Genomic DNA, 14,461 nt, shown 5'->3' with positions numbered 1-14,461 from the left:
GCAGACCCACTGGAGTCCTGGTAGAGATTGTGGTATTGGTGGGCCACCAGAGGTGCAGACCCACTGCAGTCCTTGTAGAAATAATGGCATGGTGGGTCATCAAAGATGCAGACCCACTGTAGTCCTTGTAGAGATGATGGTATTGGTGGGTCATCAAAGATGCAGACCCACTGTAGTCCTTGTAGAGATGGCCAGCAGCCATCTGTTGCGATCTGTTGCGACTGTGCAGGTGCACAATCATCATCGAAGAGTCTTGCGAATAATATAGCAAGTCCATAACCACCACTTGTGCATTCACAAAGTTTTTGGAATTGTCCTTAGAACCAGCAATGCTGTTATCCAGTCCCTTGCTGAATTAGTAACACACGTGCAAACACTAACAGTCCCAACTTCTCACATATTGTCCATATACTATGACCAACAGAAATGTGTGCAGTGAAATGTAACAAACAAGTTAATAATATCATGAACTGGTGACAATTACAATTTTATAACATAAGAATACAATTACAAAGGTACAAAATACATCATTAAAGAACATAGCAACATAGATAACAATTGTAGTAACACAGGCTTTACAAAAGAATAGAAATAAACATATACATCAGTGTTACAGGAATTATGGGATAAGTAGATACATAAAAGATCAGAATAACTTTTGGAACATCAACTTTACACATGAGCATTAAAACAAAACAGAATAAATAATGTCTAAGCATATTTACAAGGTAAAAAACATATTATTAATGCCAATTATATTTGAGGATAACAGTATTCTTCATCATAGTGAATGTAGCTTAGTATTAGAAGAAGAAAAAATCCTATGAAACTACACATAGACAGGAAGAAAACAAATACACAAGGGTACACAAACATATAGTGGGATAACACCAATAGGAAAGGACAGGGTTCGTTTTCAGTGTAACATTTGGTACCGCAGTCCAACCCAAAACTTCATATATCTTTCCTCTTATTTCATCCTTTGTTTCCACCAAAAAAATTCTATCTAAGCATGCTTTCTGTATTTATATGTTCACACATTTCGTGCCTCAACATTTATTTCCAAGAAAACCCTACCTAAACCTGTTTTCTGTACTTTTTTTCGTATAACTTCTCAATGCATTTCTTCCAATTCATCGCAACTCATTCTCTTAGAGGCTACCCCCTCTTAAGCTAACTTAAATCTACTGAGCTCAGATATATATACCAAGGGACGAGGCAATGCAGCATCACATAAAACAATTAATATAAACAGCAATGAAAAAAAACGCAGATTTGCAAAGCAAGCAGCATTAAGAGATTAGCAAAGCAATTGTAATATTACAACTAGTCTAAGGCAATGTGCAGCAAACAATAAAAATAAATCATTAGTAAAACTGGCTTAACAGAATAGTACAAAGTCAAATTCAATAACACTATGCCTGGCAAACAGCAGCAACTTATACCTAAACATGACATAGCTCAAGCAGAAAAAATATTACACTAAAATGGCCATGTCTAATACCTATGTCACATCTTAACACTAGAGTGATGCATCACGTGAACTTACACTAGCAGATAAGTTACCAAATCGTAAAGAAATTATTTATGCAATTCCTGTGAAAGGAAATGTATATTTATGTGCCCTCGTTTTCTTGGAAGTAGATCATAAATTTCTTATTGACTGGATCTGTAGGCATAAAATAACTATATTAGTACATACATTAAATTTTATTTTAACCAATGCTGCAGTGCAGCTAGAAACTTAATATTAAACAAAGTGTGTAAATAAATACATAAAGCAAGCCATATGGCATTTTTCTCAACTAGCAAGACAATAGCCATGAAATGTTTCTCATCGTTTCATTAGGCATTTCAGTAGATATCATAAATTACGACCTCCACAGTATGCTTTCAACAAGGAAATGTCAATAGCGAGGACAATGGCCTCCCCTTTCTTTTTTTCTACCTGTGCCGCTGAAAGGCTAATGGCTTTTTTTTTCGGGCGGCTGTCGCCCAGGTGGGTGCCCGCGATGCATTACGTGCAGGTGGTCACTTAACTTTCTTACGTAAATATTTACGATTTCCGCTACCGTGACAGTCTCACATAAAAATATTTCACAGGTCAAGAATTAGCGTTGCAAATCTGTAGAAAGAAAATCCTATAAATATAAGTGTCCAAATAAAATATTCGTCAGCATTGTGATACAGTCACGCATTTACGCACATTTCATAACTCTTAAAGTACGATTCTTGGTTTCCAACAACCTTTTCCACAAATCAGAGTCCCTAAACGCTACTCATTATTCCTTACCTCATTATACATATACATATTCGTCGACACTTCTTCAATATTTCATCATGAGAAATACGTAGCATAATAAACATTCCTCAACAACATAATACACATCGTCGTCGTAATAATAACATCATAACACCTCAGTCAAATCTCAAAAACGTCGTAGCTTTCTGCAATAATTTCAAACCCTAAAAAAAATATTCTATGCTCATTTCAATAATGTCATCTACCTCAAACGTACTTTAAAATCATGCTCCCTTACCAAATATATCATTCAAAGCTCTCATAGTATCACAATGGTTCCGAAAAATATGAGCATTTTACAAAGTACAGACAAAATACAATTTCATAAGTGTGAAGTTATCCAACTGTGTAATTGCGTAAACATCTGTCACTGGTGTAATAAAAAAAAGTTTAGATAGCTGTGTAATTTGTGTGTTAGAGAAATATGGTACCGATGTGTAAAGTTGTATAAGCAAATACCATATTAGCTAGGGTTCCCTGTGGTTGCCACATACATGGTACACAAAGTAAGTGTGTACCCCCCTGAGGATTAATGTAATTATACCCTCAGGTGTTACAGATTACAGCAATGGAATGAAATGTATCACGGAAAACTTTCTCTGTAATTCAAAAATCTTTAAAAATAAATGTTTCAAGTACAAAATTAATCACTCAAATACGTGTACTGTAGCGCTAAATGTGCGTCTTGTTGCAACATAATCTGTGTGGAAGTGTCGTAGTTATCGTCCTCCGAAAGCTAAGTTCTGCAGAAGTCAATGTACTTACCTCATAATACACAAAAGTGAAATGCTTTGCGTATAAATGTCTTAGTTATTACACTTATTGCCATGATGAGGAAAGTACTGTGCTGTAACGTATTGTTGTGCTACGGAAAAGGCAGTCTCACTGTAGCTATACCACAAAAGTTACTACTAAAACCTGCTTTACTTTCCAGAATAAAACAGAAAACTGTGCAGATATAAAACAGAAACACTGCAAAAGCAACATTGTAAATTGTCACTCATTAGTAGCGTCGTGATAAAATCGTGTATCTGTCACATAAACTAATCACTCTGTCGTCTGGTATCTCACAGAAAGTGCTTTAAACCCAGAATGTATTTTGAAGTAAACCAAAATGTTGCATTAAAATCTCATTAGCAGTACTGGTAAATGTTCTAAGTATGTAAGCCTTATAGTCGCTCCATAATCGTGCAACTAAAAAGCAAGAATGTACACACACAATAACACTGTGACGTCTGTTCACTATAACAATGCATTCGTAATTTCTGTTTAAATAAGTTCTCTTGGTTCTTGACTGGATATTTAACGTCAAACATTGTTGTATGTTAACAGTTTCTAAGTCTGACAAAGCATACTAGCAATGTAAAGTGAAAAGTTTTATGGCAATGACAAAGTTAAAAAGCAGATTATCTTTCAATAAACGGTTTTACATGTGAAGTGTGGTGCAATCCTTTACTCTTCATAGTACTCAGAGGTTCAACTTGAACGGAATTATCATGGGGTATACGTCGGTGAGGAATGCCAAAATTTTTCTCAAGGTTAGCGTGTATGCTATTTTTCTCTGACCCACCCGGCGCAGGTGGGTGCCTGCGGCGCGAGTCATTGTCTGTCTCTTTGTTGGCGCGCGTCGTTATTGGGATTAGGAGACCTAGCTTCTACAAATTCACGTTGTCGAAAGTGCCCTGCTCTGTTTGAATCCCGCCAGTTCTGATGCAATTCAGGTCTGTCGTTACGATCATATCATCTGTCGTCATGTCGGTAGATTCCATAGTTTCTTTCTTGTCGGTCACATGGTGGAGAATTTCTCCCTGAATCGTAACTGCGCGCTGGTCCGTTGCGTCTAAAGTTATTCTGTCTCCCTTGATAGTATTTATTTTGGTTCCCATATTGTCTGTTTCTCTTATTGTCTCTGTGATAGTCATTACCACGGAGAGGTGATCTTTCCCTGTAGTTATTACTACTCTGACAACGGTTGTCATACGGGTGGTGTCTGTTTTGGTCACGATATGTGTTGTGAGAATAGCCTTGTCGTGTCCAGTTATTACTTCTTTCATCGCGGAATTGCGACGGATGTGACCTGTAATTGTTCTGTTCCTGGTTTCGCGTTCCGCGATTGTCAGTGTCAATTTCTAATTCTTGTAAAAGTCCCTGAAATGCTTCAATGTCGTCTTTGCAACGTCCTGCCAAAATAATATGTCGTAAATGTTCAGGCAGTTTGATTAAGCAAATGCGGATGAGTTCTGAGGGGCTGTATGGGTTTGAAAGATACTGATTCTTATGCAACATGTCTTCAAAATATTTCATAAGACTGGAAAATTCAGATTGTTCGAAACGTTTCATCATTATGATGCTATGTTTTACTCGGTCTTGTGTGGCTTGAGACCAATATGCTGAGAGGAAGGCATGGTAAAACTCTCCTTCACTGTGGCAATCGTGAATTACCGATTGCATTCTTACAGCTGGTTCATTCTCCAAGTAGCCACACATAAATTCTAATCTGTGTTCTAACGACCAGTTGGGAGGAAAACAATGCGAGAATTGATGGAGCCATGCTTGTGGATGAATGTCGTTGCCAGAATTCTTAAATGTTTTGAATTTACGTGTAGTAATGAACAGCTTATAGTCAAAATCATCATGTCGGCGAGTCGCATATCGGTCATTGTTAGGTCGTGTCGGCCGTTCCATATCAAAATTCGGTGCACATTGCCAATTTCTTTCATAACTTCCGAAATGCCCTGTGTTATTATTTTGTGGCTGTTCCGTATTTCTGTGTCCCTCTTCCCGTATTGGGGCGCGAGTATCCTCTGAAATACGTAATTCTTGTATTACCTGTGTCAGCTGATCTTGTACTTCCCGGATTTCTCTTTTGTACTGTGTATTGATTTGATTTTGATTCTGTTTGAATTTTCTAATTTGTTCATACTCTTCTGTGTCAGTGAAGGCTACAGGTCTTGTGTCATTCAGATCATCATCTACCTTTGTAGATAAGTTAGTGACCTGATCCGAAAGTTCGGCTACTTTCTCCGATAGTGAACACATTTCCTCAGTGTGTTTTTCTGAACCAAGTTTCAGAGTGTCCATTTGTGTTGAAATCGAATCTACTGTGTCCTTTAAGTTTTCCTGAGTTATTGCAAGTTGCGTAACCGAATCGGTAGATGCAACTGAGTCAATTTTAGCCCACAAGGTCTCATGATTTTCATGAACAATGGCTTGCAGTTCTTTTATGGCTGCTTCGTGATTCTGTAATGCATTTTCATGCCGCGAAAAAATAGGTTGAAAATGCTCACAAATTTGTGTTTTTACGTCATTACAGACTTTTTGACATTTCGATTCAATGTTATGTAACTCAGTAGTTAAATCTTCACGTGTTTGTTCAAGTGTGGTGTCTAACTTTTTAAGATTTTGTTCCACTGTGTCTAACTTTTTAAGATTTTGTTCCACTGTATCTAACTTTCGAAGATTTTGTTCCATTGTGTCTAACTTTTGAAGCTTTTGCTGTGTTTGTCCCATTTGCTGTATTAATTGTAATAACAATGCATTGGTGTCTGGAACATGTTCCTCAGTGCTTTTCGGCAGTGAATTTGCACCGGAAACATTCACATTTTGACAAGCAGAAAATGTGTCTTGACTTATTCGAGAAAACGGTGAGGATCCAAAACCTGAATCTACAGTATTTGCGAGATTGTTTCCTGTCATTTCGGATTCCTGAGGCGAGCTGTTGCCGACCGATCGATCGATAATGCTTCCCTATTCACTAATTGTTTCACTGTCCACGCCATTGTTTGCCGCCCGCTCCATTTCCCTATGCACAATTACCAAATTACTACTTTGAACATCAGTTAATTCATTACTCGGTGGCGCTAACACACTGCTTTCATTTCCACTGTCATTTCTCAGTTTACTTTGGAGCCTAGTATTACGTTTTTCACACGCCATTATTGTCACAGTATTTCACACGACAACACAGAAAAACACAATTTGAAGATCAAAAATAAGAGAACACATTAACATAGCACTGAAAATAATATCTAGTTAATTGCAGCTGCGAAATACTTGGTGCAAATCTACATTCATGCCACAACTGTTTTACTGTACAACAATGAAAGGCTGCAACTACAAAGGAGATTTTCTCTACAATTACGCGCTAGCAATAAACAAAATCTACACTAATTACACAAACTACAAGAAAAAAAAAATCAGAAGATTCCAGTGAGGTATCCTCGGCTAAGGGTCGACATATGAAACGTCCCCTTTGAACAATTATACATGACTGTGCTTAAACTGACGCACAATATTTTGTTAGCGCAACGCAATCTGACTTTCAAAATTCCCTACAAAAGAATGGCCCTGACTAACATTAAACTATACCTTTCACAAATCACTTACCTCACAAAAATCTTCGCTGCTCAAGCTACTGCAATACAGCGAGCGCCACTACTGCCAGCTAAATAAAAGATTCAAACTATGGAAGGCACTAACTACTGATAGGGATAGTTAGCAAATGAAAGATATTAATAGAGAACAAACAATGTATTTACCTTGATATCATCATATATAAATATAGCAGTTCATGACAAATATCAAAACTCCGCCATCTCTCTCCCCACATCCACCACTGCTGGCGGCTCACCTCCAACTGCGCAACGCTATGCGCTGTTCACATCCAGTTGCCGCTGCCCAACACTACAATGGCAGACAACAATGCAAACTAGCCACAGACTGCACACAGCACAGCCAGTGATTTTCATATTGAGCGCTACGTAACGTTGCCATTAAGAAAACATAAACAGCCTACTTACATAGAGAAAACATAAACAGCCTACTTACATAAGTTCTAGGGGACTGATGACTTCAGTAGTTAAGTCCCATAGTGCTCAGAGCAATTTGAACCATTTTTTCGCACTATATAAACTTCATCCTCTACCAACATTCTGTTCAATCATCTACAACACGATGCTAATCAAGACCACGAAATCCACCTCAAGACCTACCACCGAACGAAGTGGCGCAGTGGTATGACACTGGTGTCATATCACATACAATGGTGGTTCAAACTACCGTTCATGTGTTAAGGTTTTGGTTTGATTTCCTTAGATCGCTTAGGGCAAATGCAGGGATGGTCCGTTTGAGAGGACACGGCTGATTTCCTTCCCTATCGTGCTCAATGCAAGCTTGCGCTCCATCTCTACTGATCTTTTTATCAACAGAACATCAAATCCTAATATTCCTTCTTCCTTTCAACATCAGTTGCCCCCCCCCCCCCCCCCCCCACACACACACGCACAATTCTAACTGCTACATCTCTGGCATCCAACAGCGCGATCGATACCCTTTAAAATTCGCAATCAACGACATACCCGTTTAAAGCTTCCAATCACCGGCTTCTCCAGCGTCCTGTAAGAGGCGCCAGCGAGTCATCACGTGGATCAGGCAGCTGACGACAAGTTGGAGATAAAACCCTGCCGCCAGGCGGCAGCTAGACGGCCGAATCGTGCTGTGCTAAAGTCTGTGCCTCGCATACACTGTATTTTCGTGATCTCGCTGTTTATTGGGTTTTGAAGTGTACCATGTTTTGGGTTGCTGTGTTACAAATTATTGACAGATCTGCTCGACACTGGATGATCTGGATTATTCCATTGGTGTGTTCAACAATTTACGACGACCCGACCTTGACTGTATTAGTGAACTGTCACGTGATTACAGTGATCAATATGTTCTGTATAACACTGACTCGTTAAATCCTCTCTCTTCCATCCTTATCCACGTCAGACTCCAGACTTTTCTTTCCTATTCTTCCCATTCCAAAAATGGCTCTAAGCACTATGGGACTTAACATGTGAGGTCAGCAGCCCCTAGACTTAGAACTACTTAAACTTAACTAACCTAAGGACATCACACACATCCATGTCCGAGACAGGATTCGAACCTGCGACCGTAGCAGCAGCGCGGTTCCAGACTGAAGCGCCTAGAACCGCTCGACCACAGCGGCCGGCATTCCAATCCTCATGGCTTTATTGTCTTTCTCCATATACCAATCCCAACACTGATTTGCTATTGGAAACTCTAGCTCATTACAACTTCTCATACATTTAAACGTTTCAGATTATATCGTTCACCACAGCTGACGCCACCGAAGAACCAGTAAAAGTTCAGTCTCCTAATTTATCAGCACTGATAGGAAATTAAATTCTGTTATTATTTCCTGCGCTCTTCTTTTATTCTGGTACTGCGTACATTCTTTCTGCACTGAGAAACGAAGTGCTTCTTTTAAAATGTTTTAGCATCTTTAGTGCGACTGAAAGAAAACTGTGGTTACTAGAGATTTAATTTCTCAACGTAAGTGACCATTCTAATTGTTTATATTTTTAAAATATTCTAAATACTCATCCTCTAAAAATTTAAATCAATTTTGTAATTTAAACCTCCATTGACGGAGAATGTAAAATTGTACTGCTGCAAGCCGACCCACGGCCCCTTGCCTGTGAAGTACGAGAGACTTAAGTATAAACAACAATAAAAAAACGAATAGAAGAGACAGACAGAGAGAGAGAGAGAGAGAGAGAGAGAGGGGGGGGGAGATTACGGGAGAGAGTGGAGGGGGGGGGGGGAGAGGCAGAGGGAGACAGTTTATGGTAGCAAGGGGCTGATTTTATTTCCTGCATGACGTCAGAGGCCAGATTAATGGGAATGAGTGCGGCGTCTTTTACCGGCTCCAGGAAAAAGTTTTTGGCAGCAAAACGGCCACGCAGTCTGAGGACACGGATATAGCAGTTATAGGCCTATGCCTGTGAAGCAGCATCTCGCAAACGGTGAAACTGTTCACGTGCTGCTGTTGCGACCATCCAGTGAAAGTGGTTGATGGATGGTGAAACCACACGTAGGTAACAAGATATCGGACGTCCGTACCTGAATAGAGAATGCGGAGGTCGGAGGATCGACAGCTCCCTAAAGCGGGATAAGCGACGATCTGTGGCCGATCTGGTGGCAGAGTAGAGCGCTGGTGTTTCGCAGCGCATTATTCAGCGTACATTGTTGAAAATAGGACTCTGCAACTGACGACCCCAAGCGGCTCTAGACGCTTCAGTCTGGAACCGCGCGACCGCTTCGGTCGCAGGTTCGAATCCTGCGTCGGGCATGGATGCGTGTGATGTCCTTAGGTTAGTTATGTTTAAGTAGTTCTAAGTTCTAGGGGACTGATGGCCTCAGAAGTTAAGTACCATAGTGTTCAGAGCCATTTAAACCATTTGACGACCGTAATGTGTTTCCGTACTGACACAACGACGTCGCCAGTTACGACTGCAGTGGGTACAGAATCATCAAGACTGGATTGTACGTCAATGGACACGTGTCGTGTGAACCACGTTTGCTGTTGGACCAGGTCGACGGTCATATCCCGATATGTCGTCGTGCTCGAATCGCGCACCGCACCACGAACGCCCGCTAACAGCAGCGACACTATGTTGTCAGGGATGTTCACTTGGGGTTTCCGTGGGACTCGTGGCAGTAATCAAAGACACCACGACAGTTTTGGACTACGTGAACGTTACTGTGGACCACCTGAATTTCTTCATCCTTGATGTCATCCCCAACGACGAGGGCATTCTTCAGGAGGATAACTGTCCGTTTCACAAGGTCAGAGACACGGTGTAGTGATTACAGGAGTATGACAGTGAATTATGAACAAGATGGAAGACAAATGGGACAGTATTTGGGGCCAGTTTCGCATTCACAAACCACTGTTCTGACACTTACGGGAATTTCGTAGTCTGTGTGTAGACATTTGTCGTGGCATACTTCGGGAAAGTTAGGAAGGACTCACCGAATCCCTGCCACGCAGAATCGCTGCAGTATTGCTTTGCAAAGGTGGGCTGACACACGGTTATGTAGAGGGTTATGATGTTTTGGCTCATCAGTATAAGTGTTGGTAGAACCGTGGCAGCGGCCTAAAATTTATTGATCAATAGAGAAACGGTGAGATTTTGCTGATCATGAAACTTCCTGGCAGATTAAAACTGTGTGCCCGACCGAGACTCGAACTCGGGACCTTTGCCTTTCGCGGGCAAGTGCTCTACCATCTGGGCTGCCGAAGCACGACTCACGCCCGGTCCTCACAGCTTTACTTCTGCCAGTATCTCGTCTCCTACCTTCCAAACTTTACAGAAGCTCTCCTGCGAACCTTGCAGAACTAGCACTCCTGAAAGAAAGGATATTGCGGAAACATGACTTAGCCACAGCCTTGGGGATGTTTCCAGAATGAGATTTTCACTCTGCAGCGGAGGGTGCGCTGATATGAAACTTCCTGGCTGATTAAAACTGTGTGCCGGACCGAGACTCGAACTCGGGACCTTTAACTAGCTCAGATGGTAGAGCACTTGCCCGCGGAAGGCGAAGGTCCCGAGTTCGAGTCTCGGTCCGGCATACAGTTTTAATCTGCCAGGAAGTTTCATATCAGCGCACACTCCGCTGCAGAGTGTAAATCTGATTTTGGTTTGCTGATCATGTTTACAAGATAAGTTGGATGTCCAGAGGTTCTGTAGGAGCTTGAGGCCTACAAAGTTAATGTGCTGGTGATGGATGCATGCCGCCGTAGTACACAGGTGTGAAATGCGTCTCGGAAACACTAACACTAAAAGCAGTCTAGGCCATTTTTCACTCCTTTCGTAATGTTGCACATCTTTAGACTATGCATGTTTGGACGTTTGGTGTCTTTCCTCCTAGGTATGCTATGTGGAAAACATTGCATTGGTTGCTCGGGTGTAGTAACTTCTTTCAGGAGTCGTGCCAGTATTCTCTCTAACACACCTTATGGCTCCTTCTGAATGTGTAAGCCGCGAACCTGAGCTTTCGTCATTGGAAGAGTGTCGAATTCACGTCGGCTGAGTTGCGGATCTGCATACTGAATAAGAGTTGCAAGTATTTCAGGCAAAAGTAATTTACTTCATTTTGTTGTATTTCGTTGATCATAAGAACCACTGTGTCTATTCAGTCTCATTTACTTCTAAAATTCGTTAAATGGAAGAAAGAGGCACTACTTACTTGTTATGTGGGAATGATAAGGGCCATACAGGGCATAGATGGAAGTTATTTTAATTCGTGGCATCATTGATGTTGAAACAATATAGCCGTTTGATGACACTTTGATAAATTTATTTTCATTTTAGATTGTTGCCAGTTATTCCTCAGGCTAAAAGAGCATGTTGCCAGTTTTCGAGTTGAGTTTAGACCGGGATATCTATATTTTTTTAAAAAATAATACCTATTATTTTTCGTATATTCCTTTGCTAATTTGTGTTACATGCATTTTCTACTATTTTACGTTTTCTTTTTGGTCAGTGTTGTTAGAGCACTGATTGAGCCGCTTACAACATTTAAGATGACTCACTTAGTCTCCGTCTACCGCTGTTTAAGCATTTATATTCACATGCAAGATCCCAATTCGTTCACTTAGGTTAAGATTAAACCTACTAGTAAGTAAATGGTACATTGCACTAAATCCTACGTTCTCACAATAGCTACTACATGAATTGTCTAAAATAATTACAGACTGAAACAAACAGATCGACCTTTAGTGTTAAAGGACCTATAGGGAGTGGTAACATTTTAGAAGGGGGCGAAATCGGAAGCACATTGGCTGAGGTAGGATCACATCAGGCTCCTGTTGGTACGAAGAACGGTGGAACAATGTAATCTCCATGTTGGGTCGGATAGTAGGTTTAGTCTACTGCGGCGAGATTGTAACCTACAAGACGATAATCCCCCATCAGAAGCGGCCCTTGAACAGGAAACAAATCGGCTCCCACCCTGAATCCCATAAGAGATGTTTGAGGTCTCTTTCCGAATTAGACGACTACCTCAGAAGGAAAAGACAGATACGATAGCACACACGAGACACGTTATCCAGAACTTTGGCGTAAGGCATCAGACTTTTATCTTTCAAAGGCCACCCTTGTATGAATCCGCACAAGGAAACATAACGTAGACCAGTGGTTACAAATCATAAACCAGAGCATATCGTTCCCTGGCCGGAGTGATGAAAAAATTTCGTGGGTGTTTTCGGTACAAGAAAAATTTAAGATTGCTTAATCATCAACGATCGCTACTCCATGCATCGCTGCCCGCCCCTCTGCCCACCCACCCACCTTACTCGCAGGAATTCGCTTCAGAATTTCTGCAGTAGCAAAAGGCTTCGAATGCATGTTTCAAAAAATCAATATAAATGTCATTTAAACATGATCCGTTCAAATCACATTATGTTAGCTACTCCTTGCATATGTTAAAAAAGTGACACGTAGTAAAAACAGTTAAATAAGAGAGCGAGAGAGCTAAACAATTTGCAGCAGTCATCTTGCTAGACGTACATCATTTGATGTCTATTCTTGCAGACATAGTTTATCCTTTTTGGTGCACTCAGTTTCCTATAGGCACCATGTACGCTCGTGTTCAGAAAAAAAAGAACGACCAGAGACAGGATGTTCATATTCACAGGAATGTACATTAATATGTTCTGCAGAAATAATTAGCATCTGAACCACATCTAATTCGGAAAGAGACCTCAAACATCTCTTATGGGATTCAGGGTGGGAGCCGATTTGTTTCCTGTTCAAGGTCAACATCGATATCGCGGCGCAACACCACCTACCGGTAAAATATGTCTGCGGCTCCCATTGTCACCATAAACCGAAGGTAATGGATCAGTGTGAACTGAGCAGATGAGCAAAATGCCTCGCAGACGTGTGCGCGAACGCTACCGTCAAATAAGTGAGTTTGAAAGAGGGAACATTATTGGCATGAGAGAATACATCCATCTGGGAAATTGTTGCTCGTGTGCGACAAAGCGTTTCGGCAGCGCAATGGGTGTATGCAGAATGGTTCACGGAAGGCCACAGAACACGACGAGCTGGGTCAGGTAGCACCACCCGTACCACTAATGGTTCAAATGGCTCTGAGCACTATGGGACTTAACATCTGAGGTCATCAGTCCCCTAGGACTTAGAACTACTTAAACCCAACTAACCTAAGGACATCACATACATCCATGGCCGAGGCAGGATTCGAGCCTGCGACTGTAGCGGTTCCAGACTGAAACGCCTAGAACCGCTCGGCCACAGCGGCCGGTCCCAGACCACACCTCACGAAGATTGCAACTTCATCCGAATGGCATTGCAGGGGAGATATGCGTCCTCCTCGGCTCTGGCGCAACTGTGGAACACATCGTACACAATCGGGGGTGACAGTCCGTTGCCGTTTATTACGGCATGGGTTACATGCTCGTCGTCCACTTCTCCGCCAAACTCTGAGGAATGCGCAGAAATGTGCTAGATGACAATGGTGTATGGAACGACGTCACTGGGGACAGCAATGGCATCAGAGAGTGTTCTCGGACGAATCCAGGTTATTTTATCTGAAAACGATGGCCCCCGTTTTGTTAACCGCAGGCAGGGGGAGCAACGTCACAATGACTGCATTCGCATAAGACATGCTGTGTCAACTCAGGGGATTATGGTGTGAGGTACTGTTGGGTACAACCACAAATCACAGCAGGTGTGTGTCCAGGCCATTGTGGCGCATGTGAACTGCCTGAATGACATCCTGTGACCCATAGCCATGCCCTTACTGCACAGTACCCCAGGCGCCATTTTCAGCAAGACAACGCACGGCTACTAACACGTGCCTTCTTGATGCCACAGGATATCAGCCTTTTAGTCTGGCCCGCCAGATCACCGGACATTTCGGCAGACAAAAATATGTGGCATATGGTGAAACGACGGGTGCAGCACTGTGATCCAATCCCAAGGCGAGCTAACATCCCAAAGATGTTCGGACCGCCATGCGGTTCCTCTTCGTCGAAATATTTTGGCTCAAACTCGTCTAGGGGTTGGACCGCACGTGTCGCATTTCACGCCCTAAATTAGACACTTGTGAACTTTTGGTTAAATTGTCTGGCTGATGACAAGTTTGCAAAATTGTATGAAACAAAGTTAATGTAACATATAATAACGGTAATAATAATATCGGGAACTATATTAACGACCCATAAATGATGTAGGCCACACAGTTGCAATTTGGTTAAAATAATGTTTATTCAGAAAGAAAACTAATAGCGAAAGTGGTCGTATTTAGAATTACTATTACACTCGAGCGCATATCCATTTGACACAG

This window comes from Schistocerca americana, chromosome 3 (assembly GCF_021461395.2).
Source record: "Schistocerca americana isolate TAMUIC-IGC-003095 chromosome 3, iqSchAmer2.1, whole genome shotgun sequence".
Taxonomy (NCBI): domain Eukaryota; kingdom Metazoa; phylum Arthropoda; class Insecta; order Orthoptera; family Acrididae; genus Schistocerca; species Schistocerca americana.
The sequence above is the reverse complement of the archived record's forward strand: the minus strand, read 5'-3'. Positions refer to the sequence as shown.